Consider the following 27465-nt stretch of genomic DNA (forward strand, 5'->3'; position numbering starts at 1 on the left):
ATAATTACAGCGACACTACAGTGCATTATGATCTAGACACTTCAACTACAAGGTGAAACAGTTTTGCTACATAACAAAACCTACTGCATATAAAGGGATGAAAGAATTGTAACACATACTATCATATTATGCAAGATGACTTTGGGCAAATGGTATATCCACCGTTACATATTAGTTAAATGTAATTTGTAGGCACATGCATACAATTAATAATGTGGTTCTATTGCATACAAAAACTTTTGAACATTATGGTTTCTTTCAGAATCCCTGGGGGTGTGAAGTATACTTACAGGTGACAAAGTTGTTGATTAATGTCTGACCTGCCTCCCATTTTCCATGCTCTGAGAGTTATTAGTTGATAACAAGAACCCTACCTGTTCCCTGTTTAATGCATAATCTGGAGAGGATGTTAAGCAATAGTCAGCAGCAGAGGATAATATTGGACACTTTATCTGGAGTACAGTTTTTATACATTACACTGCCAGATTTGACAAGACACCTGAACCTACCTTTTCTTAACCCAAAACTGCATTCTCTTCCTAGTCTAGTTTATTTATGTGCCTTATTACATTTGTGCTTTGAAGGAGTCTGCAGAAGCACCAATGGAGTCAGAAACCAGGAGCCATTACCAGAGTCACTTAAATAAAAAGTGAATTTGTTTGAAAAACATAAAAAAATAAACAAAGATGTGCCTATTGTTTTTATTCTAGATATGTGTGTGTGTGTTTGTGTATGTAATGGTTTACCAAATGTATTGATACCATGCAGCCATCCCTCTGGAATTTGTTCAGCCTCAAGATTATCATGGACTGAGGATAAGCAGCCCACCTTAAGCTCTGGCAGGAGGCAGAGTACCCGAACAATGCTTGGCTGCAGCAGCTGCCACACATAGTGTTAAGTAGTAGCCTTCCATGGTACAACCACCATTATCTCGACCACAGAGGGATCAGCTCCATCATGGGCTGCTGAGGACAAAGATTTCGGGTAAATTAAGTTATACAGATTTGTCCACATACATCAAGCCTCCTTGCATGTTAAACAGCCCTTCTAGGTCTGGTGTGTATCGGTAGCACTGGTCGTATTTTCGTGGTGTGTCTCCGTAGCACCGATAGTCTTTTTGCACATTACAGTGCATTTTATTAGCACAGTGATATAAATAGCATGCATAAGCAGCTATCATATTTGAAGCAGGTTCTTCAAATATGATTGTTTGTAGAGGGATAGGGCAGCACTGCAGGATGAGAACATAAATTTGAAATGTAGGAAGTCTGCCTTAGAGCTTGAATTCCTTCACTGATGCTTAGCAATTTGTGAACACTTTTGCAGGCGTCTGGTGCATTTGGAATGCCAGGGTTGTGGTGTGGATCTGCAAGGTGATTGCAGGAGCAACAGAGTCAAGAGCAGAGGTACGGGAGTCATAATACAGGAAAGTGGCTTGTTCAGGGCAGGAGAGAGAAAGGATAGGGGAAAGAAGCAAGTCCAGCATGGAGAAAAAAGAAACAGTTTTGATAGCCTCAATATTTTACTTAGTAGGGATAAAGTTAAAAGAGAAAAGGTAATGGGCAGAGAATGGGGAATTAGAGTAATCAGAAATGTCACAATGGTGAGTGAAGACAAGTTCAAGTGAGTGCCCACTCACATGGGACGGTGAGGAGGTCCATTGGGAGAGACCAAATGAATGTGAGGTAAAGGAATTTAGAGGCAGAGGATTCAATGGAGATATCAATTGGAATATTAAAGTCACCTATGATAATGGTGGGAAGATCTGAGGAGAGAATGTGAAGGAGCCAGGAAGCAGAGTTGTCAAGAAATTTGGTGGGGGGGGCAGGGGGACAGTTAATGAAGGTGTACTGGTTGGAAGAGGCATATAGCATGAACCTCAAATGTGGAGAATGTAAAGGATGATTCTGAGGGTATTAGCTGGTTGGAGTAACCGGGTGATAGAAGGACCCCAACACCACCATCATGGCAATCCCTGGGCCAAGGGTATGAGAGAAGGGGAAGCCTCCAGAGGAGAGAGAAGCAGAAGCGATGTCAGAGGGTGATATCCAGGTTTTAGTAATGGCTAGGTGTTGTAGGGAGTTGGAGATGAAAAGGTCATGGGTGGAGACCAGTTTATTACAGACTGATCTGGCATTCCAGAGGGCACATGATAGAGAAACAAAGTTTATGGGGGAAAATGTAAATGAGCTTATCATGGTTACTGTAGCATTGAGGTGAGATTAATTTTGGGGACCAATATGAATAGAGTGTAGCAATGGTGCAGGCACCTGAGCTCGAGAGGGAAGCTGTAGGAGGTGGGCAGTTTAATGAGATGTGGATGGCAGTTGGGTGAAGTGACAGGGAGAGGAGTGTAGTAGGAGGGATAATCGGTGGGGTAGTAGGAAAAAGGTGCGGTAGATAGTGGAGTAATGGTAGAGGAGGGGAAAGAAGGCAGACAGAGGAGGGGGGAGAAGGGGAGGAAGAGGAGGAGGAGACAAGGGGGAAAGTATAATGGTGGAAGCAGGGGGAATAACAGAGGATTAAGTAGAGACTGAATGAAGCGGGAGTTGAAGAAAACATTGTCATTGTGTGGATAAGGTAACTAGAGGAAAGAAAACTGGAAGTATAAATGAAATATGAATGCAAGAGAAAGTGCAAGAGATTTGCAGAAATGCAAGTTAAAGAACAGTTGGCCTGATTCAGCAAGGAATGCAATGCTGCGTTCACATGCACTCAGCCGTTGTTTGCAATCTATACATGCGTATAAGACGCAGTGCAAATGCCTCAAACTAGGCTCTGCAAAGGGGAATGTGATCGCAGACAGCATGCAGACCAGTGGCAGAACTGTGGGAGACAATGTAGTCAGTTGCCGCAGGGCGCCAGCCCTGAAGAGGCCCCTCCTCCATTGTCCCTCATTCCATGTCCTACTGTACCTGCTGCTGAAACAGAGGAGCCACGCTGATTAGCATCAGTGGCACTCCTCCTAGATGACCTGGACTCTGTGCTCTGGTTGCGGACGTCACATAACATGTGACAATGACTAAGAGCCTGTTTGACTGAGAAGGAGCCAGCCAGGAGGGCAAGTCTATAGTTCTGTTGCTCCTGATCTCCTGTATTGTGCATGATATATCTATAAATAAAATATATACATATGATATAGTATGCTGCAGGGAGTAATGGCTGTGGCTAATCACAGATTTAACAGGTGTGCTATCAGAGTGACACAGGTGTATTGATGAAAGTGGTTGTTTACAGGGATACTGAACTGTTCAAATTGGAGGACATACTAAGGTGCATCTGCAGCAAAAGACATATGGATGGTCATGACTGTGTCCAACCGAATCACAGAATCAGGTCCTATGAGGAGGGAGTATCCCACCCTCTCAACAGACCCATCCCTATTATGTCTGCTACCAGAGATATACTGGGCTGTTTTTCAATCCCAATCCGCCACTGTAAAATGGACTGCGTGCTGGCTGTCACTGTGGAGAGTGGACTGGAGTCAGGAGAGCAGCCGCAGATAAGCAGTGGCTAAGAAATATTAAGTGCAAGCCCTATGGGGGTGGGGTAGATGCTGAGGGGGGCATTACATATTCCTTATTTACATTTGAAGAAAGTGATAAATAAAAAAATGCTCTTATCACTCTGTCATGTCAAATTCATGATAAACTTAAAGAGCAAGATAGTGCAAATATAGTGTAAAGTATCTAAGATATTGTAGATGAGATAGATCTCCAGTGCTACATGTATGTAATATAATTTTCTTTTCTTATTTTCATAGCACTGGAGGTGTATCTAATCTATCATAAATACATTAAACCCACTATATTTATGATATCTTGCTCTTTAAATATATAATGACAGAGTCCTATATGTAAACAACTGTGCATCAGGTTTACATTTTTTTTAAGTCAGTTTTTAAATTTGTTGGGGGGGGTCACCACATTTATCTTGCCTCCAGGCAACTGGGATGAAGTTACACCACTGACGCAGACCTACCACCCAGTGATTGACAGGAAGTACCATTTGTGGGTGGTGATGGGGTGTGGTCGTGTGACTGCAGGCGTGTCAGTGCATTCCAATGCCATTGCAGAGGCGTGCATAAATTACTCATTGCGAGACCCTATGCAGCCTGAGCTCTCACTGCATGAAGGAGATATAGCAAAGTCTGTGGGAGAGTCAGGTGAACCACTAAGTGTGCGTATGGTTCCGATGGTTCGCAAAGTTACCGATGTTTCTGCTATTACTCAGGCTGTGAATAAAGGAAGGTGGGCGGCATGATATATTGCTGGGTGTCTGCATCTTGTGCTGCGTTTGCACTAATTAGCATATACACGCAACAGCCGAGTGCGTGTGAATGCAGAATTGTGTTTCTTGCTGAATCAGGCCCAGTGTTAAATGTGTATGCACAACAACAAAAAGTTTATTATTGAGTGGAATGAAAGTTGGGACTTAATGGGTGCAGAAATTGAATATTAAAGTAGCTTGGGTAGCAGATTAAGGATGTGAGGCTAGGCAAGAGAGCTATTGTAAAAAGACAAAGGCCCTGATTCAGACCCACTCGCAAGTGGCTGTCCGCTCGCAAGTGGGTCGATGGTCTGCACTGAGCATGCGCACGACAGAGGGAGCTCCGTCGTGCACATGCGCCAGACGCGAGGAGCGAAGGAAAGTCCTTTGCTCGTTGTGTCTGATCAAAGGGGGCGTGCTGTCGATGTTGATTGACAGCACGCCCCCTTTGGTGGGCGTGCCTCCCTGATGGGGGCGTCCCCACGGGAACGCCTCCCGTCAGAAGCTGGCCCACTGACATCACTAGTGATGTCAGTGGGAGTGATTTTGGCTCTGATAGAGCCAAAATCACTCCGGGGCTTGCGGTTGAAAACCTCAACCGCAGGCTCCGGCTCGCAGTTTCGATGGTCGCGATGGTCACGACCATCGCAGCCATCAAACTACACGCTTGTATAGGCTGTGGGTGGTGACCCACAGCTATACGAGCGTCCTGGAGGATGCTCCATTTTTATGGAGGGCGGCCCTCATTCAGAGCGTGCGCTCTGCTCAGAGCGTACGGCTCTGAATGAGGGCCAATATTTCCAACTGGAAAGAGGCAAACTGACATAGGCACAGATACAGTATGCATTGAGATGTTTGTGAAAATCAGAAAGCCAGCAGAATTAATAGTAATTGAAGTGTTAAGTTCTTGCCGTGACCACACAGGGACTCCAGTTGTGACAGTCCTGGATATGCAGACAGAGGTTTGTCATGATGAGCTTTGGAACTCAATTTTTGTATTCAAGTTTGTCACTATATTGATTTGAGTGTTGACAGTAGGAAGTTCTCATTCTGTTTATTTTCAGTTTAATGCAGGTATAATGCTACATTTATGCACTTTGTAAAATCTGCACTTCGGAAAACTGCACCCTACAGCCTAGATAATGATATTTATAGAAAGATGCAGGCAAGTGTGGACACTAATTAATGGAAAAAAACCCACTGGCCATCCAAAAGAAAGCTAGCAATAAAATGGCTTAAGTAAACAGGCAACAAATACCAAACATCTAGGACATGTAATAAATCATGTCTTAACTCAGTCTATAGACTGGAGAGAATCCTTATAGCAAATTAACTAGGTACAATTATAGATCATAAGGCATTAGGAACAATAGCAGAGGCCTTATTCATTTGGCAAAAGTATACAAAATTTTGGTTACATATCAAGATAATTAAATAAACCAGGCACAAATGGTGAAATACTCTGCAGTGTAGTTCAGTATACAAAATTCTGGTTATTTGTTTATGACCAGGAAAGAGGAGGTATCAATTAATTCAAGACAAGTCAATAATGCTACAGTTATGCACTTTGTAAAATCTGCACTTCGGAAAACTACACCCTACAGCCATTCCTACAGCCTAGATAATGATATTCACTAAACCTTATATGGAATTCACTCATATGAAAAAAACACAAAAAAAATAAAGAAACTCATAAGGGTATATTTACCAAAGTGAGAATTTTTAGAAGTGGAGATGTTGCCCATAGCAACCAGATTGTTAAGTGAAATTTGACTGGTTGCTTTGGGCAACATCTCCATTTCTAAAAACTCTAACTTTAGTAAATATACCCCATAGTGTAGAAAATCTAATGCTCAAGTAACACCTCCATTGAATATCAGGATATTTCATCATACTATGCAGATATATTTAATGGATTGGCATACCATACTCACATGGTGGATTCAATCACATAAAGCATTCTTTGTGATACCAAAAGATATCTCCTTCTAATGCAGCATTGCATCTTATGCTCAACAAAGAATATATGGCACATAGAAGCAAGAGATAGCCCTTTCAAAATATAACATTTCAGTACCCATGGCATATATGTAAGCTCAAGCAATCAAAGATGATGTTAAAAAGATAACAGCATATCACCAGGACATCAGTCATGCAGCCAATTGCCACAGGTCAAGGGGTTGCTACCTCTCTCGATGGCAACAGTGCAACCTATGGTCTATGCACTCTCAGCTGACATGTTTTGACTTGTATTAAGTCTTTCTCAAGGTGCTTGAAGTAGGGGTATGAAAATTTGAATAGAATGGCCAAGGGGTCAGGAGTTGCCTCAGGCCCCCAGAAGTTTGTGGAATTTTGATAATATGAGATTAATAACCAGGTCCCTACTTAAGAGTCTCCTTATCTATATGTGGTTTCTCTGTGAAGGGGAACCTCTGAAGATTTTTTTTCTCCCTGGGCAGATGGTGACTTCAGTCAGTATTTACTATTCACCTAGGAGATCACATGGTCTGGAAGATTTCTGTTTGCACAGGAATATAACCAATGTCATCATCATATAGCAGAGGTTCAACCAGATAATACATATTATTAAACTATGGCCCTCATTCAGACCCACTCGCAAGCGGGCGCATGTACGTTTAGGCGTACGTACAAAAATATTTAAATTCAATGGCTCGCTCGTATTTTCGTTCGCATCTAAAATTCCTCCCTAAACTCTGACGACCCCTCCTCTAACTAACGAGCGTACGAAATAGCAAGCGTACATCCCCGAAATGGCTTGAAAGGAACGCACGCACAAGTATAAACAGGAAGTGGCCTTGTCAGATGTCGATTACCTGCTCCTTTATTCTGCCTACCTCCATCAATCGTATCATGCCAATCAATGTATCAATTAGCTTAATTGTTTGTTTTTTTTCAACACAATGCAAGAAACTTTACTCTTGTCCGTGTTAGTGTTTACCCGCAGAATACGTACGGATGAAACATTCGCTTTTATTGTTCAAAAAACATGTGAACCACAATTAAACAATTGTTCTATTGCTGTGGATCGCCGCATATTTCTCTGGGTTCATTTCTTTATTTAAATTTGCTTACGCATGTCACTGCATCAAGCCTATCATAACTCTCCAGAGATTTCTGGCCCTGTCGAACACATGACTCATACACTAACCAATAAAATTGCTCCTGTTCATTTCCAAAATACATTAGCCAATCAGTAAATTTTTACACACTTTATCAAAAATGTTTTTTAAGAAAAACACCATTGCCATCATGAGAGCCTCCGCATTCACCAGGCGCGAGCTGCTGGTGCTTACGGAGGTCATGGATCGCCGGATCACCAGCCAACCTCAACCCATGACCAACCGGCAGAAGCGCTCCGCGTATGCGGAGGCACGGTCCCGCCTGCGGTCCTTCGGCTCACGCCGCAACATCGGGCAGCTGGAGCGCAGGTGGTCCGACCTGCAACGGCGAACGCCCCGCTTGCTGGCATGCTTTTGCATGCAGATCCTGGAAAGTAAGTGTTATGTATTGTGGTTTTAATGTTTGTGTTTGTGGGGCAAACTGCGTGTGCATGTTTTCCTGTCTGTCCTATTTCTTATTTGTACTCATATCTGCGTGTGCATGTTTTCCTGTCTGTCCTATTTCTTATTTGTACTCATATCTGCGTGTGCATGTTTTCCTGTCTGTCCTATTTCATATTTGTACTCATATCTGCGTGTGCATATTTTCCTGTCTGTCCTATTTCTTATTTGTACTCATATCTGCGTGTGCATGTTTTCCTGTCTGTCCTATTTCTTATTTGTACTCATATCTGCGTGTGCATGTTTTCCTGTCTGTCCTATTTCTTATTTGTACTCATATCTGCGTGTGCATGTTTTCCTGTCTGTCCTATTTCTTATTTGTACTCATATCTGCGTGTGCATGTTTTCCTGTCTGTCCTATTTCTTATTTGTACTCATATCTGCGTGTGCATGTTTTCCTGTCTGTCCTATTTATTATTTGTACTCATATCTGCGTGTGCATGTTTTCCTGTCTGTCCTATTTATTATTTGTACTCATATCTGCGTGTGCATGTTTTCCCTCTCTTTCTGATTTATTCATTCTACTCCTATTTGGCTTATTTTTTGGGTTTTTTTTTTTTTTAGTTTTGGTCCCCGGATTTGTCCATAAACTAACCGCAATTTCGTTGACATATTTTAGGGGGACAGCCAAGACTCCGCCGTCACCGTCCGTCCAGATGGCGTTCCCGGACACTATCCCCAACCCCCAGCCAACACTCCACCCCAAATCTTTCCCCTATTCCCCACTCCTCCCCATCCTTCCCAGACCCTCTCCCGGAAATGTCGGGCCTCCTTCCCCTCCGTCCCACTTCCCCCTCTCCTCCACCCACCCCTCTTCCAATTACCCCTTCCCCGGAGTCCATCATAACTCCTCCCCATTCTTTGGGGAATGACGGATCCTCCGAGGAGGATCATGGAGGTATTTCCGGAGCTCCCGTTTTGGCTCCCGGTATGTTTTTTTTTTTTTTTTTTTTTAAAGCACAAACTGTTTGTATGTAATCATGTGTCGTGCCTTTCTACGTGTTTTTGTGGCTTGACTTTTGGTGATTTTGCAGTTTGCCTTTACCTCTTCCTGGTGATTTCAACATACACATATCACACCTGTGGGAATTTGTACATAGGCCTTGTATTTTTGGCAGCCCCCCCCTTTTTTTTTTTTTTTTTTTTTTTGGAGTGATTTCGTTGTTTTTTTTTTTTTTTAATGTGGATTCCCTATTGTTGTATTAACCCACACACTTTTCTCACCCACAGAGGAACAGAGGCGTCGGCAAGAGGTGGCGGATTGTGTGGGCCAGATGCGCCAACATGTAATTGGCATTCTGGTGGGCCTCGACCGGCTGTCTGGCCTCCTTCGGCAGTAGTTTTTTTATTTTTGTTAACGTTTCCAAATAAATTTTTTCAGACAAATATACGTTCTGGCTCATTTTTTACATCCAAAACCAAGATAGTTTAGCATGACATAAGTAGACTGTTCCTGCAAGGATTTCCCTTTTTTAAAAGTTAGATTGTGTTTTGTCTTTGTATGTCAAACAGACACAAGAAACACATAACAGTAACAATGTCATTTCCCTTTTTGGGTGTAGTGTCAATTACATATTTCTACATTTTACAGGTTTCTAGTTGGTGCGCAAGCTGCTTAGGCCAATCTTACAAATCCCAAGGTTGGGCCAGGCTTCCTTTTGGTGTGGGTTGGGAAGCTGAAAACATATTTCAGTTTAGCTCAACTGGCGTCAGTACTGGATTACCCCTTAGTCAAATGTAACTTGTGTTAACCTGGTTACACTTGCTGTTAATGTCCCAAAAAAGGAAGACCATTTCACTCTCCAAACATTTATTCACAACATAACAGAGAAAACAAAGTGGTCACTCCCAAAAAAAGAACACAGTGATAAATTCAAATACAACACATACCAAGAAATAATTAAATAAAAACTAAAAATCAAGAACTGGTTGACGAAGGACCATGGCAACATGATTCCACAAACATGGCGTTGCGATATGGGTTCCAGAATATATGCCCAAAAGGACCAGATCCAGGTTTGGTAAGGGTAGCAGGAAGTAGTGAGCGTTGGAGTGCCAAAGATTATGTGAACAAACAGAAGATGGTGAGAAAAAAAACACAAAATTAGATGTTCGCAAACAAACACAAACACATTAGGTATAAACACTGTAGTTTTGTTACAACTTACCTAAAAAATCTGGCCACCACATCATCGCGTATGGCCCCCCCACATACTGACCTCCGACCAACCTCGGGGGGGGCCATCCTCTGGTAAGGCATCCTCTGGCTGCATTGGGACACCACTCCTTATGGCAATGTTGTGAAATATCCCACACAGGACCACAATTTTAGACACCATATCCGGCACATACATGAGCTCGCCACCAGAGCGGTGGAGGCATCTGAGTCGGCCTTTTAAAAGGCCGATACAGCGCTCCACCACTTGCCTGGTGGCTGTAAGTGCGGAATTATACGCACTTTGTGGCCCTGGTGTGGGAGCCAAATAAGGAGTGAGCAGCCAGGACATGCAAGGGTATCCACTGTCTCCTGTGAAAAAAAATAGACAACATCAGGAACACTGTGTATCAAGCTTAACATTGTTATGTACTAAAGGTCTCCACTTACCCAGAAGCCACGCATCACCAGCTTGTAGGTTGGTTAATTTCTGCCATATCCCTGATTGCCGGATGACGAAGGAGTCATGAGCACTTCCTGGTAATTTAGCATTCAGGGACAGGATCTGGAGGGAGGCATCACATACCACCATTACATTCAGGGAGTGATAGTGTTTCCTGTTTCTAAATATTGCCTCCAGCCGTGCTGGAGGCTGAAGTGGTATGTGAGTACCATCCACAACCCCTATGATGTGTGGGAAGCCAGCTATTTGGTAAAAATTGGCCTGGGCCACACTAAGGGCACCCATATCCAAAGGCATTTTAATAAAATGATGGAGGTGCTTGAAAAGTGCCTCCATCACTGCCCTCAGGATCCGGGAAAAGGAGGATTGGGAGATGCCCGAAACTATTCCCACCGTTGTTTGAAACGATCCTGAGGCACAGAAATGTAACACCGCCATAAATTGCGTCAGTGGTGGTATTGCTGTTGGACTGTCAATTTGCCGCTCCAGATCACTTTCTATTAATGAGAGAGTGTCTATGATGATTTTGGGAGGTAGACGGTAGCGTCTTAAAACCTCATCATCGGGCATTCCAAAAAGGGTGACACATGTTCGAAATATCTGGGGCCTTGCATGCCTACGATGCCTACGCCTGGGACGAGGTTGAGGTTGGTCGTCTTCCGGGAGCAGGGCCAGAACAATTTGCCCCAGATCTACCTGAAATTCAAAGTTTACAATGTAAGGCTTTTGAGCCACCCCAAAAGTAACATAAAACAACTTAGCTTTATGATACCATCCATAGCTGCTTACATGCCGGGGTATTGTCATGATACGTATAAACTGTAAAAAAGCCAAAAATGAGACATCAAAAATTTAGAGGGTGATTTTATGTTTGTCAAATTGGTGCAAGCCAACACATAAAATAGGCGAAACACACATTTGGCCATCGATGAAAACGACATTGCACACCGTACGTCAAATAGGGGTCAAATGGACCCCAAAAATGGAAAAGGGAAAAGCAAAACTGGTTTACATGATGAATAAGCCTCGAAAAATGCGTTAATTAGTTCGCAAATGCAAGTCACTACACCAACAGTCAAAAATGCGTTAATTAGTTCGCAAATGCAAGTCACTACACCAACAGTCAAAAATGCGTTAATTAGTTCGCAAATGCAAGTCACTACACCAAAAGTCAAAAATGCGTTAATTAGTTCGCAAATGCAAGTCACTACACCAACAGTCAAAAATGCGTTAATTAGTTCGCAAATGCAAGTCACTACACCAACAGTCAAAAATGCGTTAATTAGTTTGCAAATGCAAGTCACTACACCAACAGTTAAAAATGCGTTAATTAGTTCGCAAATGCAAGTCACTACACCAACAGTCAAAAATGCGTTAATTAGTTTGCAAATGCAAGTCACTACGCCAACAGTCAAAAATGCGTTAATTAGTTCGCAAATGCAAGAAAAATAATGGACTTACCAAACTCGAATATATAAGATTTCCAACAAAAAGGTCTTTGGGACCCGAAAGCCAAAACAAACTAAAATAGATGAAATTAGTGTAAAAAAAAAAATATAAAACCAAAAACCAGAAGTAGACACCAATTGGCCACAAATTAGACTGCACAAAACTTACCAAATCAGGAAACGATGGAAAAAAATAAACCAAAAAAATGCGAATGGAAAACCAAAACAACTGTAGCAAAACAAAAAAAAAACAAACTCCGCCAAATCCTCCAACCGCAAACAACCAAATCCAACCAACTTAACCGCCAACAATCCAACAACGCAACCTCGACTCCACACACACCAAGCCATAAATAGTGTTTATTTTCCCGCACAAATTAAGGATGAATCATAGGGACGCACAATCAATGATGCGGCCGCAAACTAAGGACGCATGTATAAATACGTCACAAAATCACATTTAATTTCTGGTTGATTTCATTCTGGAAGCAGAGACATGGCTTCAGACCAGGGAAACAATGGCCCTCATTCAGAGCCGCTCGTTAGCGGCAGTACGCTCGTTCCGAGCGATGTTTGCACATCTGCGCATGCGTACGCTTTTTAGTACGCATGCGCGAACCAGTCAGTGCGGCCGAAAATCCTTTGTACGCTATATAGCGAGTGCCTGCTATTTTGAGTGACAGAATGAGGCGTATGTGGGTGGTAACAGGGGAAGGTGCTTGAAAATGGGGAGTGGAGATCCGAACGCAGGCGTGCTTAAAGGTCAAAACGGGCGTTTTATGGGTGTGTATATTTAAAACAGCAGCGTCATTGACCACGTTACTGGGTTATTTTATAGCCAGAACTGCACGCAAATTTGTGGTAGCAAACACCAACCACAAGAATAGCGAGCAGTTCATACGCTGGTCGATGTACTCGATTAATCTAATAAATAGCGGACATGACGTAGGATGCGTGCGGCCAGGGGGCGTTTTTAACAAATAAACGAGCGTATGTTTTGCTCGTTCGTTCAGACTTAGAGGTGTGACCACACTGCAATGTGCGTACGGATCATTTAAATAGCCACCCCTTGATTTTAAACGAACGACCGCAAATAGCGTGCGGCTCTGAATGAGGGCCAATGGCCAAAAATCCGGCGGTAAGGCCTTCATGCATTTTGTCTCAATGATTCTTTTAAAACATAATATTGTGCAAGTTGTGAAGTGGCTAAATCTGCATATTTACCCAAATAGGTGAGGAGGATGACATGGAAGAGACTGCTGGCCCCAGTCAACCCGCCAAAGCTGCCAAAAAAAAAAGGCAGCCACATTTCACAAGCAAGGAGATGGAGGTTTTGATCCAGAAGTGCGTTGACATCCTGCCCCAGGCAGCCAGGAATATGAGCCAAAGCCAGAAGTGGAGAATGTGGGAGGAGGTCGCCGTTGCTGTCAATAGGGTGGGTGATTATGTCCGTCTAGCCCGGGATGTCAAACGGCGGTAAGTAAACTCTTTCCCATCCTATAAACAAACCCCATTGTAAAAAAAAGGATAATGGTTCCAATTTCATTCCACAGATGGGCAGACTTCAAATATCGTCTCAAGCAAAAACTTGCCGACAGGGCTAGGCATGCAAGGGGGACAGGTGGGGGTCCCACCCCTGTGTCATTGGAGTTGACAGACTTAGAAGAGCTGGCACAGGGGTGTGTGCAGGCTGTGGAGGTGTTTGGCGTGTCCAACTTGGATACGGACATGCCAGACTTTGCGGCTCCTCATGTTGGCCAAGGTAAGTCTTGTGATGTCACCAACTCTGAAATGCTATTGTGCCAATATGTAGATTCTAATGTGAGTCTTTGCGCATTTTTCCTAACAGAGACAGAGGCGGATGAGTCTGCTCCAGAGGGGAGCCTTGGCCGCAGAATTTCTGCTGGCTCTGCAGGGGAGGAACCAGTACATCCGGCTGAGGACCCTGCAGAAGCCAGTCCAGGGCGTGCCCCCTCGCAGGCAGTGGGCCTCCTCACAGAACTCAATTTTAAATCGGATTTCCATACGGAGATTCTGCAGAGGATGGACGCCAGTCTGATATGGGTGGCTGAGGCCCTGGAGCAAAATGCTGCGGCCAACGTGACCATTGCTCAGGCCCTGGCGGAAAATACCAGGGCCAACATCCGCATCGCCGATGCCCTGGAGCAGCTCGTTCGCCAGCACATGGTGGAGCCGACCTCCCTTCCTGCCAGAACATCCGGATCCTCCACCTCTGGCACAACATCAGCCAATCCTCCAAATGTGCCTAGCCCTGTGCTTAGTCCAGAGGCCACAACATCTGCCTCTGGACAGGCCAGCCCGATGGCATCCCGGACCCGGTCTGGCGCCCACCCTCACCCAGCCAAACGGGCGAGAAAACGGTGACAGCAATGGCGACTTTTACCACACTCCTTCTGTGCTTGGCTCATATTCCTTTCTGGTCAAAACTTCCCTCTCCTTTCTTGTGAAATTTTTTAAAATTTGGTATTTACGTTTATGTTACCAGTTATGGCTTTTTTTATTTTTTTAACAAATATCTTTGCCACAAAAAAAAGGCCAAAAAATATTAGGCCAATTTGTTTGTGTTTAAACAATAAATTTAAAACAAAAAACTGAGATTGTATTGTGACATTATTGTACAAATGGGTTACATTTAATCCTGGCCCTAAAGGCAAAAACTGACCCTCTTAAAAAAAAAAAAGGCCTCTTTAAGGAACGTTTAAAAAATCACATAGCGATGCAAATTCCACAGTAAACCAAAAAAAAGGAGAGCTAATTAAAACATGATGACATTATTGTTACAATAGGCCATAACCAACAAATTGTGGCCAAAATAAAACACCAAAAATGTACGCTAATTGATTGTGTAATCATGACATTAGCAGCTCTGATTTCCACCTGCGTACGCTTTTGTGCTATCCCAATAAACTGCTTTCCAAACACATACCAAGCCGGTTTTCAATCCAACACTAATTACTTTACTGACCAGCCGCGATTAATCGCAGCACCATCGTTGAGTCCCGGGACGGAGGAGAAGGCCATCGCCAATGTGGTCGAGTAATCCTGACCCTAAGCTGTGCGAGCATTTTGAAGGGAAAGCGGATGTTCCAGTGACGTATGAGACGGTCCGAACACATTTGACGTTCGCATCTGCTAATGTATGTACGCCCCAAAAACGCCTCGCCACGCCTGCGTTTTTTCATCTCCACCCCCGTCAACACCCAAAAACGCCCTGTTCTGTCAATCACATTTGACATGTCACTTCCTGTACGCTATTTTAGGAACGAGAGAAAAAAAAAACGCAATCTGCCGTACGCACATGCGCAGTGTAACACCGACGCATGCGCGGTTAGTCAACATCGGAACGAAACGAGCGTACTGTTGTTAACGTGCGGCTCTGAATGAGGGCCAATATTTTCTAATGTGGTACTATTTGTATCAGTACTGTTTCTTTAGAATTGGTGCCGTAATGAAGATTACTGTCCCCTAGCCTGTTCCTTCTAATCCTGCAATTTATGATTAATCTCCAGCCAATATTCCCATTTGTTTCAGCCTCATCCCCAGTTGTGTCTCCCTAGCCCTACTGTGTATCTCTAGCCTCATTCACCTGTGTCTCTCAAGCTGCAGCCCACCAGAGTCTCACGAGCCTGATTTTGTGACTCCAGGTCACCAGTGTCTCTCCTGCTGCAGACCCCCAGTGTCTTTCCAGCTCCAGGCCTCTTCTGTCTCTAGCTCCACCTCCAATATCTTTTCATCTCCAGCCAGCCCTCTTCTATCTCTCAAGCCCCATTGTGTCTCTTCAGCTCTCTTCTGGCTTTCCAGTCCCCAGGGTCTTACCAGTTTCAACACCCACATCACTCCAGCTGCAGTCTATATACACTTACCTTATTTTCAGTGTCTTCTGGCTGCTCCTTACTCCCTTAACACTGCGGCTTCAATGCCTTTTAGTGGTGTGGTGCAACATCATGATGTCATGTTCTCTGCAGTGCAATAAGCAATAATAATTATTACGCTGGCCACTGGTGCAGGAAGATTCAGCAACAGTTGAAGACAGGCTCCCTGGATCCCATATATGCTTGCGCTCTGCTGATCACTGCAGCATTGCAGGTAGCAGTGCATGGAAACAGTAAGGAAAAGTGGTGATATGGTATACCTCAATTTACTGTCCCACTGATTATTATATTGTTGCAAATAATGATCCTAACTTTTATGCAGTCCTGGAATTACCACATTTCATGCTTTTAATAAATGTAGTTACATCCTAAATTTAATTGTGATAAATTATAATATGAATCAATGAGAGAATAGGCAAACCTGCCATCAATCTGCTGTGGAGTGGAAGCCCTGTACAGATCATTATGATCTTTGTTGTATTAACATGTTTATAAAAGGTTTTTAAAAATGGAAAAAAAATGTGTAGGGTCCCCACCAAATCCATAACCAGCCTCTGTTCCTATACTAGTATTGGAAAATAGTGGGGGAAAATGGCATGGGGTCCCCATCATTTACCAATAATCAGCACTAGGCTGAACCAGCCGGGGAGCTAATATTATAGCAACAGGACAGTGTTTCCATGGTTATTAATGCTTATATAAATAAGAAATTTGGGGACAAATGTAATAGGGTTAGAGTTTATAAAATGTGAGAGTTTAGCAGTAAAACTCTGACACTAATACATTGATCGAGTTGTATTTTCAATACAGGAAACACCTGGATGTCACAACTCTCGGATGGCAAATGGACGCAACCCATATTTGGGGATTTGCTTGACCTATTTCTGAGGCGCAGAGTCTAATGTGCTGGCGGTGTTCACAAGGGACCCTCGCAAGAGAGTATGGGCTTGGCTGCGTCCGACAGACAGGTCACAGCCCTCAGAATAGGTTCCCCTATACAGGTGCTAGTGAATTCTGGATGGAGTGGAGAAGACTTTCAGCATAGTGAACAGGCTGGGTCAGAACCAAACGGACAACAAGGTACCAGGGAGCATACGTGTACAGGTCGCAGAGGATAGCCAAGGTCAAGCCAGATTACCAAATTCAGTACCAGGGATTAGACAGAAGCAGGTCAGATACAAAGCCAGGGTTAGGAACAAACTTGCAGAGGCTGATTGCATGAATCCTCTAATCAGTGCAGCTGGTGATTTCACAGAGCTGGATAATAGACTGCAACTGAAGTTTGCTGAGTAAATTCACTGGGAAAGCTTATGATTCCTAACTGGAATACAGCAGCACACAAATCAGGACACAGAAACTGTAGATGTAGAGCCAGATTGTGGTGCTGGTATACTGCCCAAAGGAGCCACAGGCTAGAACTTAACACTGGGAAGCAACTCTTTGCTCTGACACCAGTGGCAGTTCTCACAGGGAATATGAATCTGCTGCCAGTCCCTGATAGGCTGCTGAGGTCAGCTGAGGCAGGAACATTCCCACTGGAAGAATGCTAGCAGCTGACATAGTGCATGATGGTGGTGATGTCAGTGCATGGTTCTCGAACAAGGTGAGGCAGAAATCCTGACCTACAGCAAATGGTATTGTAAGTCACACAATTTGAGCAGAGTGTGACACTGGATGAGAGTTTAAATCTTGAGAGTGTTTTGAGTTTGCATTTGCATGTTCTGTGACTTTATTACATTGGCTGAGTTTAAAAATGTGAGAGTGTTCTCTCACATTTTCTAAACCCTCACCCTATTACATTTGGCCCTTGATTTCCAAATTATATTTAATTAGGGAAAAAAGATTCATGCATCAGGCAAATGCAGTGAAAAAAATGTACTAATGTTAAATTCTAAATGTATATTAAACATAATAATTATAAGGTGCTTAAAAAATATGTTATAAAATAAAACTTCACTATATATCCATAATAAAAACTTCATAAGATGTCCTCTGTTATGTACAGTATGTATTAATTTATTCCCCATCTGTTAATTTACTAAACTTCAGATGATCATCTGGATGTAGTCAGGAAGCCGACGGTTGAAATGCCGACCACTGGCTTCCCAACCGTCAAATCCTGGCATGATGCTAATGACAGGCATTGAAATCCTGACGCCTGTCATTATACCTATGCCGGGAGCCCGACACCCAGCATACCAATCTAAGGTAAGCTGGGTGGTGGGCATGGACAGCCATGGAGGGGGCAGGGTTAGGTTAGGGCTCCCAGGGGGAACTTAGGGTTAGGCAACCCCCCGGGAGGGTTAGGGTTAGGCTAGCGGAAGGGGGTTAGGGTTAGGCAACTCCAGGGGGAGGTTAGGGTAAGGCACCCCCCAGGAGACTTAGGTTTAGGCTGCAGGGAAGGGGGGTTAGGTTTAGGCACTTAGGGGGGTTAGGGTTAGGCACTATGGGGGAAAGTTAGGGTTAGGCACTCCTATGGAAGGTTTAGGGTTAGGGGGGTAGGGTTAGTAATACTCACCTAAATCCCGATGGTCATTCATACTGATTCTGTTTTTAAATTTGGGTAATTATATTTCACCTATAGCAATATTTTTAACGTAAAGATGATTATCAAGGTGGAGAAACTATATCTTCACCTTTAATTTATTAAGCAAGTGCTGAAACATATGGATCCCATGTGGAACACTTATATACATGTGGTGATTATTACTTATTTTGTAGCCTAAACACTCATGGTGAATGGTACTGGCACCATTTTCCCTAATATATTTGCAATAAGGAAATCATCAGAAAATTTTCAAAAAAAATAACTGCATGCACAGTAGACTCAGGCACAGCACCAGAGTCTTCAAAGCATTGGTGCCAGTGTGAATAGGGGGGCAGCACGGAGACTCCACCTAGGTTCCTTACTCTAAAGATATACCTAATGTTAGAGATGGCTGGAGATTAGATCAATTTAGATGATCTCTGTGCCCTAACTCCCAAATGATCATCATCTCACAAATATAAAATAGAACAGGATATTTTAGAGGATCTTCGGGCATACCTTCTAAGTTCAGCTGTTTCTACTTCTGCAAACATGGGGAACATGTGCTCTGACAGTGCCTAGCAGTAAGCATGATACCACTAACAAATACTGGGACCACAGCTACTCTGAGCTGATGGCTGACCATAGGAGTTTCAATGCAGCACATGACCTAAAGGCTTTTCCAGATCCAAAAGACGAAGAAGTTTCAGTTGAGAAAAATGTTTGAGATCATTCATGGTCAGAGGCAGATCTACTGTGAAACTAATGAAACTTAGGCTTCAGACCCCCTAACCTCGGAGGGGCACCAGAAGCAAAAAATTTTTAATGTGTGCATTTTTCAACATACTCAATGGAGTCTTTTAAGTGTGTGTTATTAAAATATGTTTTTTTTAGTAATAGAATCATATCTATCTATCTATCTATCTATCTATCTATCTATCTATCTATCTATCTATCTGTGTATCTGTGTATCTACAGTATCTTACTCTATGGGGGTCTCTACATCTATCTATCTACATCTATATATCTACAGTCTCCCACTCTCTGGGGGATTTCTACATCGATCTATTTCTCTACAGTCTCGCACTCTTTGGGAGTTTCTAAATCTATATATATAACTTTCTATCTATGGTGTCTCGCTGTCTGGGGGATTTCTACATCTATCTATCTTTCTATTATCTAAAGTCTCTCACTCTCTTGGGGTTTCTACATTTATCTATCTATCTACAGTTTCTCACTCTATGGGGGTTTCTACAACTATCTGTCTACAGTCTTTTGCTTTCTGGGGGATTTCTACATCTATTTCTCTACAGTCTCACACTCTTTGGGAGTTTCTACATATATCTGTCTATCTATCTATCTATCTATCTATCTATCTACAGTATGTCACTTTCTGGGGGGTTTCTACATCTATCTATTATTTACTGTCTCTCAATCTCTGGGGGTTTCTATATCTATCTGTTTATCTGTCTTTCTATCTATCTATCTATCTATTTACAGTTTCTCACTCTCTGGGGGGTTTCTACATCTATCTATCTATCTATCTATCTATCTATCTATCTATCTATCTATCTACAGTATGTCACTATCTGGGGGGTTTCTACATCTATCTTTTATTTACAGCCTCTCAATCTCCGGGGGGGGTTCTATATCTATCTATCTATCTATCTATCTATCTACAGTCTCTCATTCTCTAGGGGGTTTCTACATCTATCTATCTATCTATCTATCTATCTATCTATCTATCGTCTCTCACTCTCCAGGGTTTCTACATCTATCTATATATCTATAGTATCTCAATCTCTGGGGGTTTCTACATCTATCTATCTAGATCTATCTATCTACAGGCTCTCAGTCTTTGAGGGGTTTCTACATCTATATATCTACAGTTTCTCACCCTCTGGGGGTTTCTACATCTATCTGTCTATCTAACTATGTATCTGTCTATGGTGTCTAACTCTCTGGGGGGTTTCTACATCTATCTATCTATCTATCTATCTATCTATCTATCTATCTATCTATCTATCCATCTATTATCTACAGTCTCTCACTCTCTTATGGGTTTCTACATCTATCTATCTACAGTCTGTCACTCTCTGGGGGTTTCTACATCTATCTACAGTGCCTCACTCTCTGGCGGGCTTCTAAATCTATATTTTATTACTTTGTCTCTCACTCTCTGGGGGGTTTCTTTATATATCTATATATTTATCTATATATCTACAGTTTCTACATCAATCTGTTTATCTATCTACAGTATCTCACTTTCTGGGGGGTTTCTACATGTATCTATCTACAGTTTCTTACTCACTGGGGAGTTTCTACAATTATCTATCTACAGTGTCTCAGTCTCTTGAGGGTTTCTACACCTAACTATCTACGTACAGTCTTTCATTTTCTTGGGGTTTCTACTTCCCTGCCATTTGGGCCTCAAGGTCCCTGCAATTGGACCTTGTTGGATATGGCCATATTGCTGCTGATTGCAAAGAGGCCCCAATAACAGTTCAAGCTTCAGGGCCACAAAAATTTAGATCCACCACTATTCATGGTTGCCATCTGCTGACTGACTTGATATTTCTACAGTGATTATTTTATATTGCATTATTCTGTCTTCCACTTTCTTTCATGTTTGCAACTGTACAACACTACTTGTAGCTGTACAAGAATGTCAGTCACCAATGGTGGCGTAAACAATAGTGCCTTATAATGCTTTAAGTAGCCACTTATTTATGCAGCTCATTTGGACTAGGCCATCTTTACCTTGTATTTCATTGCATGTTACTGTATCACAATTCTATGGGGGAATTCAATTAAGAGCAAATTCATTCACCTGACTGAATCTGCGCAGCAGCTGCCATGATTTACAGCACAAAAGTGCTCACTACATGCAGCATGCATCTTTTGGATGAATAGAACATTTGGTCGGCCGTGGCAATGGCAATTCACACACTTTGAATTCAGTTGAATTCCCCCCAATGTATAGAGCTACTGTACATAATAAGTTGATGCTGGTTTGAAGGATGATAATAATAATAATAATAATAATAATAATAATAATAATAATAATAATAAACTCTAATATGGTAACACATTTAAAGAAGTAAACAAGAAAGATAAACAGATAGATTTCACCCATTCTAAAAAATAGTTATCTCTAGACAATAAAAATATAATTTTCAACTTAATACAAATACTGTAGGTCTGACAATTCATGGGTGTACAAAAGTGCATGAGGTGCAAATTATTTAGAACCTAGCAGTTTATAGAGGAAGCATCTTGGAGAATTCTATACTCTTATTGTTAGAATGTTAATGTTGACCTTCAGAGATAAGGTTTAGATGAAGAAAATGCTTTTAGATTCTTTTTTTCCCCCTATAGAGAGCTGATTTTTATCTGGCAATCAGATGTACACTTGCAAATGCTATTGCAGGGCTTGGTCCTTCATCTCATTTGACTGTTTTTTGACCTCCACAGATGAACTGGCCAATTATTTTTGTCTTCCATTGTCATCAAGTGTTCTTTGAGGCTGGGAGTCATGTACTGATTTAGATCACCTGATATGCTTTAGTTGCAGAAAATAATAATCTAAATTAAAATGAGCAAGTTTAGGAAAAGCTCAATGTCCCCTTTATATAGTTTGAATTGTATTTTTAATGCCTAAATATTTCATGAAAATGAACAAAGATTATTTTGGCAGCATATTTATTATTATTTCATATTATTATTTCTCTTTTACAAACAGCTGGAAACAAACTGATTTTAATAACAGATTTCACATCCTTTTTAATAGTGCAGTAGACAAAAAAGGCTTATTTTCCTAGACTCTAACATGTTATAGGAAACCACAGGCAGGTTTCAAAATGAAACTAAATAAAATAAAAATAAGTAAAGAAAAGGACACTATTTATTACACGTACACTTTTGTATGTTTGAAGCTTTTTATTATATTAGTAGAAGCATGTCTATAAATGTAATTCCTTAAGAAGTGCATCTGTAAGTTTCAAAAGCATCATAATAGTGGAAAGAGATTTACCACAGGCCATACACACAGGGATGTATCTAGGGATCCAAGCGCCCCTGGCAATGTAATGTCCTGGCACACCCCTACCCCCCTTATGCAGTGCCCCCAGTAGTAATCCCCCAGTAGTAATCCCCCTTATGCTGCATTGCCCCCAGTAGTATCCCCCCTATCTGCAATAGTGTCTGCAATAGTACTCCCCCCTATTCTGCATTGCCCCCAGTAGTAGCCCCCCCTATACAGTGCCCCCAGTAGTAACCCCCCTATGCTGCATTGCCCCAGTAGTAGTCCCCCCTATACAGTGCCAACAGTAGTAGACCCCAGTAGTAGTCCCCTATACAGTGCCCCCAGTAATAGTACCCAGTAGTAGTCCCCCCTATACAGTGCCCCAGTAATAGTACCCAGTAGTAGCCCCCCTATACAGTGCCCCCAGTAATAGTACCCACTGGTAGTCCCCCCTATACAGTACCCCCAGTAGTAGCCCCCCTAAACAGTGCCCCCAGTAGTAGTCCCCAGTAATAGTCCCCTATACAGTGCCCCTAGTTGTAGACCCCCTATACAGTGCCCCCAGTAGTGGCCACCCCTATACAGTGCTCCCAGTAGTGGCCAACCCCCATAAATTGCCCCCAGTAGTGACCACTCCCCATAAATTGCCCCCAGTAGTGGCCACCCCAATTCAGTAGCGGGCACCCCCCCATAAAGTGCTCCAGTAGCGGACACCCCCTATTTCAGTGCCCCCCCTGTAGTGCCAGGCTTACACACACACAAAGAACAAAATTTTCTTTTTAACTTACCTGGTCCCTGCTCCTAGTGCGACCACCGCTGTCCGAGTCCCGGCCCGCTCTTCTCCTGCATGGGAGAGATGTCATGACATATGACGTCTCTCCCATCACATGCTGCGGGGGGAGCCAGAACACGGAGCTCATGAGTGAGCTCCAGCCAGCTCCCTCCACGGACGATGCAGCAGCTAATGAGAGTCTGTATGACTCTCATTAGCTGGCTGCTAGTACAAACACACAGCCACCGCTGGCGGCTGTCTGTTTGTATACTGTGTAAGGCAGACCACTCTCACTGCGGTCTGCCCTACACTTGTGGGGCTGAGGGACTTGTCCACCCCTTGGCTACTGGTGGCACTGCCGGGCAGCACCCCCCCTTTGGTCAGCGCCCCTGGCGTGTGCCATCCTGGCCAATGGGTAGATACACCCCTGCATACACATCACCACAGATTGCTGCCAAATTTGCTCTCCAAACCACCAGATTTATTATCCTTAAAATCCCCTAAAATACATGTAGTTTAGGAAAACAGCATATGATTTTTTGGAAACCATCTCTGTTTGGTACCAATTAAGTAGTGCGTCCCCTTCCTGGTAAACCCAGCTGATGGTGGCATGGGTAAATTTAGTATATTATTTATTTGCATTAAAATGTACCCATGTCTGTGCTATTTCCTGCAATTCTCATTGGGGCTTATTTTGTTTTCTTATTTTAGGTTATGGATGGTTTATTATCAAGGAAGATCCTGATAGCATAATTTCAAGCTCCATGTATGCTGCAATAATTGGCTACCTCACTCCTTCAACAGTTTCAATCCATGGCCCACATGGCTGGTCAGTTCATATACTTGATTCAATTATTTTTTTTGTTTTGGTGTGGTTTGTCTCTATTTCTTCATAGGTCCTGCCTCTGCAATGCAGTGTAGCTCCTGGACCACCCATGAGATCTTGGCTTTCACATCTGAGTCACAGTTACAAAACCTAAGCCTTGGTAATTTGTATTTCTCTAGTTATTGTTGATATTATCTCTAGTACTTTTCTGCTGATATACTTTGAATGCATACTGTTCTGATTGTGTATTTGAACATTCTTTGCTCTATATATGTTTGCAATGACTCACTTCTCAAAATAATTGCTCCATTATGCCCATCTTTATAATTCTCATTATGTTGTAACACAAATGATATCTCACACATGGGACTGCTTAGATCCACACCACTAGCTTTTCCAATAAGGCTTGCATCATGGCCATTTCATCCCCATCTGGTCAATAGGACCAGCAACATGGAAAATGTGTCTCTATGACTCTTTCCCTGGTTGGGTCCATGCCAATTGGTGACCCATACTAATTATTCTGGATGTGACCCTCCCCCTCTTTGTCCCCAGCCTTTCATTTCCTCCACTATTTCCCTTAAGCCAGCTCTGGAGACCCTATACCTTCATTACCTGAGCATTATCTGAGAAACGTTCTTATTGTTTGCCAATTATGATTTCTGTAATGGGCCTGAACTGCCCACAAGAAAAATCCACCATCTTTACCAAATAAAAATGTATATAATATTTCTTCAAGAGATCTAAACTCTTTCCATTTAGCTATCATGCTCGGGAAGGTTATGCTTTTCTGAGTTTTTTGCATATGGGCACATTGCAGCCCTACATTGTCCTATATAGCTTTCTGTGCCATGGGTCTGTTGCAGATATCTTCCTTATTTGCTGCGGGCCCTTTTAATACATATTTATATTGAAATCTATTGTTATAACCATCTGAAGTTTATAGAGGTTCTACTGCATATTAGGCTATGTTGCATTCCTCCCCAAGGACCTACAGATACAACTCATCACCCCCAGCTACGCGAGCGGCCAGGAGGCCGCTCCATTTTTAGGTAGGAGGGCCCTGATTCAGAGTGAGCGCTCTGGTCAGAGTATCCGGCTCTGAATCAGGCCCTTAGTCTTCTACTCCCATCAACACTGTCCATTAACATCTGGATATGATATTTTTAAGTACAGTACTGCCCCAGTAGATCCTCAGCATGAAAATTTTTATTTCACCTCTTGCCTCAACAGAATAATTCTCCTTAATCCTTAATTAAAAATGCTAGACAATATTAACAAGTACTTCTCTACTAATGACAATTCTGAGAATGTTCCTATGTTACTGTGGGACACTGAGAAGGTGATGATACAAGGTAGTTAGGTCAATGTTGCATCTCATTCTAAGAAATCCAGTTAACAGAAGTTGTTTAAAGCCTCTGACATGGTCTCCAAATTGGATACAATCCATAAAATGTTGAGGATTACCACACATTGGTGTCTGTGAGAGCAGAACTAGTCATTTTACCTACTGTCAAGGCCAATCCTTCTCTTAAGTAGCTTAACCAGACTTATACAAAATGGATACAAAGAGAATAAGCTACTGGCATCCAACATCTCTCAGAGTAATTTTCTAATGATAAATTCTACCTTAGGTAAACCCATCCATGATCCCAATCAAAGTATTGAATAGTTCCAAATATTCTATGCAAATCTGTATAACATAACACAATCCACATGCTCTTCCCTCCCTTGTTGATTCAATTAAGATTTTTTTGTCCCAATGTAATCTCCCAAGTTTTTCCTTTAGCACTCTCAAAGCACTCTGCATAAGGTTGCTGTCCGGGAAGTCATGAACATGATAAATGACTGAAGTAAAAAAGGCCCTCGGACACTCTTTATCCAATGTAAAAGATTAATCTAATTATGCTGACAATAGACCTATCTTGCTGTTAAATACCAGTGTCAAGAGAAATGCTAAAATACTGTACTTGCCACAATCTTAAATGTGTGTCATGTCCCATCTTATCCACAGCAATCAAGTGGACTTTATCCCCAGGAGACCAGTCCACAATAACACCAGACAGGTCATTCACCTTGTACATTCCATTCATTCTAAATAAACTCCAACTTTGGTCCTCTCCCTCTATGCGGAGAAGAAATTTGACAGGATTAGCTGGCCATTTATGATGTGGACCTTGTTGTAATTTGGAATATTCCTCCAGGGATCCAGACTCTTTCTTCAGATCCTATGGCCAGGGTCTTGGTACATGGCCTTTTGTTAGACAAGGGTGGTCTTTGTCACACCTGCTTTTTGCACTTGTCATTTAGCCCCTGGCAAGCATGGTCCACCTATCTTGAAACATCAATGGTATCAAGATTGATATAGAACAATGTAAAATATGCTTATGTGTCGGTGATGTTCTATTGACATCTCCCCATATGTCCATGCCAGGTTGGCTATGAAATCCCAGCTGTTGGGATGCCACTGGTCAGAATACCAACATTGGCATCCTGACAGCCAGAATCCCGACACCCATAGGGAAGACAGGTAAGTATTTTTCTAACCCTTACCCTAACCCCCTAGTGCCTAAACCTAACCTCCCCCTCCCTGCACCCTAAGCCTAACACTCCCTCCCCGGTGCCTAAACCTAACCTCCCCCTAGTGCCTAAACCTACCTCCCCTTCCCCGCACCCTAATTCTGACATTCCCTAACCAGTGCCTAGCCCTCCCCTTAATACTTAACCCTAACCCCACTATCTAACCCTAACCTCCCCTAACACCAGAATACTTACATTCGGGATGCAGGCATTCAAAATACTGGTTTATAAGGATCCCAACATGTTGGAATTTTGTCACCAGTATTCAGACTGTCGGCATCCCGTATGCCGGGATTTCGACTACATCCTGTCCATGCCATATCTTTTTATTAACTTCAATGTATATTTTGAGAAAAGTCACAGCCTCTATTCTCAAAGTTTGATTGTGTGCAGTGTCACTTTGGATGTCATTATCCATTTTTACTGTGATATTGTGACATTTATTTTATTCTTTTTCTCCTACATGCCTACAGTATGCAAGGACATTGAGAAGATTATTAGTGTGTTAACAAGAGATAGCACCAAAGACTATAATATCTTTCTTTTGAATACTCTTTAAATGTCAATCATCAAATTCCCTTGGTATTTTGTCCTTGGTTTCCCATTAGATGGGATAGACAAAAATGGTGATACATAATCCATATAAATGTTGCAAGGTGTCCAATTGTCAGATACTGTAAACATCAGGAGCTCCCTACAAGCTGACCGTTCTGGTGCCCCCTTTTAGTGTAATAATATTATTGGTGCATTCTTTATTGTTGAAAATAATGTTAGTGTATGCAATGTTTTTGATAATATTATTTGCCTTTTAAGATTTTAAATTCAGACTTCCGGTTCCGGTTGAATGGTGTGAGGAAGCCTTTCAGTTAGCTCCACTATTTGTGTACCCTATTCACATTTCTCTAGGCTCCTAGTAGCCTCTATTGG

Source organism: Taudactylus pleione, unplaced genomic scaffold, assembly GCF_031769625.1.
Source record: "Taudactylus pleione unplaced genomic scaffold, aTauple2 ptg000296l, whole genome shotgun sequence".
NCBI classification, from domain to species: domain Eukaryota; kingdom Metazoa; phylum Chordata; class Amphibia; order Anura; family Myobatrachidae; genus Taudactylus; species Taudactylus pleione.